Source organism: Acinonyx jubatus, chromosome D4, assembly GCF_027475565.1.
Source record: "Acinonyx jubatus isolate Ajub_Pintada_27869175 chromosome D4, VMU_Ajub_asm_v1.0, whole genome shotgun sequence".
NCBI classification, from domain to species: domain Eukaryota; kingdom Metazoa; phylum Chordata; class Mammalia; order Carnivora; family Felidae; genus Acinonyx; species Acinonyx jubatus.
The window spans coordinates 24,595,452-24,602,849 of NC_069391.1; positions in this window are offsets into that span (position 1 = coordinate 24,595,452).

The following is a 7,398-nucleotide window of genomic DNA, read 5'->3' on the forward strand; positions in this document are numbered from 1 at the left end:
ATTCTGTCTTCAGTAGGATTCTACAAGAAAGGGACAAGTTGAGCTGAAGGTGGCCCATCTGAATGCAGAAAGGGAGGAAAATATAGCCTTGTTAAGAGAAGTTCTTTTTGCCTGTGGGCTTTGATATAGCCCCATTATTTGGAGTCTTTGCAATTAAAAAAGTTGAATATTGTATTCCAAGGGTAATATAATCCATACAGGGAGGTGGGAGAATTAACAGGAGACAATTGACAAGATTTGTTCCTTTCTCCACTGAAGCGTTCTTTTTGCCCCAACCTATTTCCTTTATTTAAAAAAAAATATTTTGATTTGGATTGTTTATTTCCCTTGGAGTTGAAAATATACTAAATGATTTAAAAAACAGCAAAATAGTGGAAACAAGATGTCTAAAAATGGAGGATTGGTTAAACTATGGAAACTTCAGGGTGCCTGGATGGCTCAGTCAGTTGAGTGTCTGCCTTTGGCTCAGGAGCTATGGAACCTACACACAATGGGATACCATGCAATGCTCTTGATACTTAAAATGAAAAAATTTGGTGACAAAATTGTTGCTAGAATGGGGTGGGGATTGGAGAACGATCTTTTGGCATAATCAATGTCATGGTCACTGCCCTTTAATGAATAGTAGCTAAATATTAGTTATGGTGCTAGGGGATTTACTGGCATTATTTTTATTCCATCTGCCCAACTGCATTCTGAGGCACTGCTCTTACTCCTTTTACAGATGAGGGAACTGAAACTGAAATTTATAACTTGCTCAGTAAATGTTGGAACAAACAATTCAAACTCAGGTCTGCTTCATTCCCAAGTGTGTACTTAAAACTCTGAGTTATTTTTTGTTTTCTCTGTCTCCCTTGCCATGGTATCTAAGTCAGTTTTCAAAGTCTGTCAGTTCTTCTCTTTAAAGTTTATTTATGGGGTATCAGGGTGGCTCAGTCAGCTGAGTGTCTGACTCTTGGTTTCAGCTAGGGTCGTGATTTCACGGTTCCTGAGACTGAGCACTGCGTTGGGCTCTGTGCTGGCAGTGTAGAGCCTGCTTGGGATTCTCTCTCTCTCTCTCTCTCTCTCTGGCTCTCAAAATACATAAATAAACTTAAAAAAAATTAAGTTTATTTTGTTTCCATCCTTTCCTCTTATGTCCAATTACACCAGCCCCATTCAGGCCCTTTTTATTCTTAGCTTGGACTTTTTCAGTAGTCACTTAACTTCTTTCCTTCTAACATTTTTCCCGTTCTCACACCTTGAATTAATTTTATCTGTCATTACCAGATTAATCTTCCAAGCATTCCACTCTGTGATTAAAATGTTCCTCTCTCCATCAAATACCTGCTCAAAAAAATCTCTGGGAACTTCTGAATGTTCACCAAAGAAAGTCTAAATTCATTGACATTTTGGATTATTACAATCCCAACCTGCCCTTTCAACTATAACTTCCATGATTCCTCTAAATAGAGATCAACAAACTAAGTGCTGGGCCTGTTTTCGTAAATAAAGTTTTACTGGAACCGAGTCAATCTCATTCATTTATGTGTTATCTATGGTGACTTTTGTGCAGCAGAACTGAATAGTTGTGACAGAGACTGTATGGTCCACAAAATTCGAAATATTTGCTGTTTGAACTTTTATGAAACATTTGCTAACCTCTGCTTTAGATGAACCCCTTCTTCTAACCAAATGGATCTACTCTTTGTCCCGGTCTTAAATAATTTTTGGAACAAGATAGAATAAGTTTAAAAATGTTCATTGTTTCCTGAATACTACTCGAACTCTCTTACCATCCATGTCTTTTTAAAAATTTTCAAATATTTAATTGAAATATAATAAGATACACTGTATTAGTTTCAGGTGTACAATATAATGATTCAACAATTCTATACATCACTCAGTGCTCATCACATTGAGTGTACTCTTAATGCTCTGTATCTATTTCACCCATCCCCCTACCCATCTCCCCACTGTCAACCTCCAATTTGTTTTCAGTATTTAAGAGTCTGTTTTTTTTGTTTTTTTTTTGCCTCTTTTTTCCTTTGTTTTGTTTTGTTTGGTTTTTTAAATTCCACATGTGAGTGAAACTTGACATCAACATACAAAAGAATGAAACAAGACCACTTTCTTACACTATACACAAAAATTAACTCAAAATGGATTAAAGACCTGAATATGAGACCTAAAGCCATGTTTAAAAAAAATGGTGTCTCATGCAATGAGCAAATGGTTAAACAAATTCCATGGCACATCTATCTATACTGTGAATAATACTTAACAATAAAAAGAAACAAACGAACACATCAGTGGTTAAAATTGTATGGCTATGTGCTCATGTATGAAAACCTTTTTGATTAATGTGGAGAAATTCATCTTTGAACTCTTCCTCTGAATTTCTAGGATATAGACATTTGTAGGTCATTTTTCCATTACATTCCCCTAGCAAACCAGTGAGGGTAGGCAGTGATGGGCTTATAATTGCCATTTTTTGATGGAAGAAGCTAAGTTGCTCTGAGGTTCTTTGATTGGCCAGTTGTCACAAGGCTGGTCTTTGGAATCTAAATCTAGTGTTGCTTCTCTTTGCCATCTCCCTGAGAAGAGCAGTCAGGCAGCGTGCACATTTATATTGCTAGTACAGTTGTGGCATTGGGAAGTAGTCAGTGAACCATGGATCAGTAGTTGTCCAAGTGTGTTGCCTGGACCAGCAGCACCATCATCCCCTGGGAACTGCTAGAAATGCAGATTCTTAGGCCCACCCAAGACCTACCCAATCAGTCACTTTAGGCTGGGGCCTAGCAACACATGTTTTTGACAAGCCCTCCAGGTAACTTTGATGCCCATTCAAGCTTGAGAAGCTGTGGTCTTCATCGTCATGAGACATACGTCCTGCTGCTTTTCACTCAGTCTGACTTTGGTATTGAATGGTGGGGAGGCAGGGATACACCTGACTCTCTTCTTGATGATGGTCTCTCATGCACTTAACTGGCGACAAGGATAGCAAGGGAGGTCAGTTCACTAAAATGCTGCAATTGCATGTGCTGTACCTGAAATTAAGTTAATGAAGCCTGTGTCTTTCAACATAGGATCAAAGACTAGAAATGCCTTCTTATGTTACCTTGTTTTTACCCCCCAATTAAATAACCTTTACCTTCCCACAGAAGAATGAGGGAATTAGGACCTCAGTAGTGGTGAAATGCATATTATGCTTTTCCACAGATGAAATGAGTGAATGAATGAATGAATTTATCCACTTAAACATCAGCTGCATAGTGTCTAGTACTGAGAAGCCACTGGAACAGTCTTTATTAATAGAGGACATAAGCAGGTAGAGTCTTACAATATAATATAATATGGACAGTAGCAGAATCAAGCACAAGATATGAAGTTACATGGAGAAGGGAATAGTGCCCTTATTTGTGTGTGTTTTTGTACATGTGTGCATGTACATGCATGCATATGTGTGTATGCCTGTTGCATGCAGGTGTACATGTTTGCATATGTGCATGTGTCTTGTGGAAGGCAGGGTGGGTTCAGGGAGAGATGTTGCTCAGGACTTTACAAACGAGGACAGTGTTGAGCTGGATTTGAAGATCTATTAGTTCAGCAGGTAGACAAGAAAGATGAGAACTTTCCAGTCATGTTGAACAGAGCATGTAAATGTAAGGAGGCATGAAACAGCATGGTATCCATAGGAAACAATAAGTGTTTTGGTGTTGGTAGAGTCTAGAGTGTTTAGGTACAGCTGACAGTGAGGACAGAGAAGGAGTCAGGAGGCAGATCATGGCTGTGAATGTGCTGCTAAGGTCTGCTTTTGACTCATTGCCTGGTGCTTCCCAAAGTGTATCTATCACAGAACATTGGGTCCAGGGGGTTGTGTTTGGTGTTCTTTGGAAAAGAGACTTCTCTGATCAAGCAAATGTGAATGTGAAAAGTTTCATAAAATTAAGTGGATTTTTTTTTTTTTTTTTTTTTTTTTTTGTGAGAACTCTGAGAGCTTTTGCCATGTATATTGAAAATATCCAGGATGGAGATTCAGAGGACACGGGAAGCTTTCTGATGACCCTCCTCAACATCTTCAGTTCCTCAAGAACAGACTTGGGACAGTGCCACAGTACACAACGGGGAAGGGTTATTTTGTCCTATCCCTAGTAGGATAAAATCCAAGCCCTTATCATGGCCTTGAAGGCCCTGCAAAATCCAGCCCTGCTTACGTTTCTGTCCTTGCCTCCTGCCAACTTTTTTGGGAACATGGTCCACATTCGTTCATTTGCATATTGTCTATGATTGCTCTTAGCCTATATCTACAGAGTAGTTTCTATAGAGCCTAGAATATTTACATTTTGCTCTTAACAGAAAAAAAAAACTTACTGATCCTAGAATTGTAATATTTCTGCAGTATTTCCTGTCTGCTCCTCTAGATTTAGAGCTCTTAGATGCTAGGGTTTTATTTGTTATTTTTAACGTATTCGTCACTGTGTCACTGGCACCAAGCATAGGGCTTAGCATATAGAAGGCACCCAGTGAATAATTAATGAAAGAGCAAGTGAAACTGTCATAATAATCATAATGACTGGTATTTATTTTGCCTGTGGTTTCATTTATACCATCTAATTTAATCTTCATTCCAACCCTCTGAGACGAACAAACAATATCCCTGTTTTACATAAGAGGAAGCAGAGGCTCCGAGAAGCTAAGTGATCTTTCCAAAGTACCACAGCCAAGTTTGAATTGCAGGATGGTCTGCTGCTGCCATATCCCACGTTTGTCCCCTGCCCTTGGATGTCTCACACTGTTACCCTTACTACCAGATCTTTAGTAGCAGTTTCATTGTGACTCATTTGTCCATTTCATGGTATCCTTCTGTCAGAGGATCTTCCTGTGATGATGTCCCTTCTCCCTGTCCCAGCTGCCTTCCTCTCCTTCTCTCTATTCTCTTATCTCCCTCTCCTTGCTTGCTTCTGCTCTCTCTGCAATTTCTGATTCAGTCACTGAGGGTTTGTATTTCCTAGGAAGTCCATGCACAATGCAGTATGTGGTCATCCATATTTTGTCTAGTTTTTCACACAATTAGAAGCCAAAGGTCCAGGAGAAGAGATTGATCTTCAGACCATGCCTCACTAGGATGGACAGTATCTTATTCTGTTTAGACTGCTATTGCAGAACACAATAGACTGGGTGGCTTATAAACAACAGAAATTTTATTTCTCATGGTTCTGGAGGCTGTAAATCAAGATCAAGGCACCAATAGATTCAGTGTCTGGTGAGAGCCTGCTTCCTGGTTCATAGATGGCTGTCGTCTTGCTGTGTTTTAACATGGCAGAAGGGCCAAGGATGTTCTCTGTAGTCTCTTTTATAACGGCACTAATCCAGTTCATGAGGGCTCCACCCTCATAAACTGATCACCTCCAAAAGGCCTCATCTCCACGTACTAACACATTGGGTGTTAGGATTTAACATACGGATTTTGGGGGGACACAAACATTCAGTCTGTGGCAGACTTCTCTGCCAACAGATAGGGTGTTGCACTTCAGGGCATTAGGCATTTGCTGCTCTGCTCACAGCGCAGTGCTTGAGGTCTGCAGAGAGATGCATTCTGGCCTCTCCCGTAAGACTCTTGTGAGCTCGCCTAAGGGTACTGTTTGCAGTAAAAATATTATGCTGAGCACCCCCGAGAGAAAATGAAGTCATTGCTTGCCTGAGAGTGATTTATTCGTTCATTAATAACATATTTGCTATCTTTTCCAATGATAAATTAGGTCCTTATGGCAAATGCTTTGTTCCTAACCTGGCTCAAAGGAGAGGCCTGTGCATCACTAACAGGCTGTCAGTTTTCCTGGTGTTCATGTTTGGTCAACTGACAAATCCCTCAAACTCATCACTAGCTGAATTATGTTTGAACTTTATTCTTGAGCTGTCTAATTGTCACATGATATGAGGCAAACCTCTAGAAGGGGTTACTTTATAACTAGCTATTTGGCCTTTGAAGGAGGTACAATATGCAAAAGAAATTACGTGAGAAAAAAAATCTAACACCTTCTCTATCGAAGTTACTATACAAGGTCCAGATATAAGTCTTGTAAAATGAAATCTGAGGTCATAAACATGCTTTGCACATCTGGAATCTTGCCTGTGGCAGATATTCTAAAATTGGAGATGCTATATTAAAGCAAGGAAAAGAGCTTTTATTGAATACCTACTACGTGTTAAGCTTTTTCACACTTCACCTTTTTACAGCAGCCTTGTGAGCTGAGGCCATTATTATCATTAGTTTACATGGTAAATAACTTAAAGTTAAAATTTGAATTTAATAATTTGCTGAATGCATCTTCCTGCAACTCCAAGCCAAGTACATTGAACAGTTTACCAGAAGCACCAAATAGTTTCACCTGGGGGAGAGGAAGGATTCTGGTTCCTCAACATCCATGAGTAAAACTATTTGCCCTGTGTGGGTGGAGTGGTGTAGCACTGTGTGCTGAATATGGGGGCTGGTTTTAGAATAATGCTCTGTATGCAGTGGATGCTTTTAAAATGAACATTGACTGCCTATTTACAACTCCGTTACTGATTTGTTTTCGACCCTCAGTTCTCTTCTGATACCCTTCCTCACTTCCGTGCTAGAAGATGAAGAACCAGGATTTTATTATTTTAAGTCCTGCCATTTAGCAAAGAGAAGCAACCTTCTTTCAAAAAAAATTTTTTTTAAATTTTTTAACGTTTATTCATTTTTTTGGTAGAGACAGAGCGTGAGTGGGGGAGGGGCAGAGAGAGAGGGAGGCACAGAATCCAAAGCAGGTTCCAGGCTCTGAACTGACAGCGCAGAGCCTGACGCGAGGCTCACACTCATGGACTGTGAGATCATGACCTGAGCTGAGGTTGGACGCCCAACCGACTGAGCCACCCAGGCGCCCCTCAAAAAAATTTTTTTTAACGTTTATGTATTTTTGAGACAGAGAGAGACAGAGCATGAGCAGGGGAGGGGCGGAGAGAGGGAGACACAGAATCTGAAACAGGCTCCAGGCCCTGAGCTGCCAGCACAGAGCCCGACACAGGGCTTGAACTCACGGACTGTAAGATCATGACCTGAGCCGAAGTCAGATGCTTAACCGACTGAGCCACCCAGGTGCCCCAAGAGGCAATCTTCTTTCAAATTATTTCACTAATTTGTATTGTTATTAGAAATCAATAAAATGGTCTCTTCTTTTCTTAGATAGACTTTCCCATTTCTGCCTGCCTTTACCTGTCAAGGTCCTCATTGGGATACCCTTGAGCTCAATAAATTGTGGCACTTTTCCTGTTGTTGAGCACAGGTGTTTTGTAGCCCTGCTGTTCATGAGTGCTGCTCACCATGTCTTTGTGGTTCTCCAGATTCCTGGCCCTGTGGCTGGGTGGGGCACGTGGCCACTTCTGGCCAAT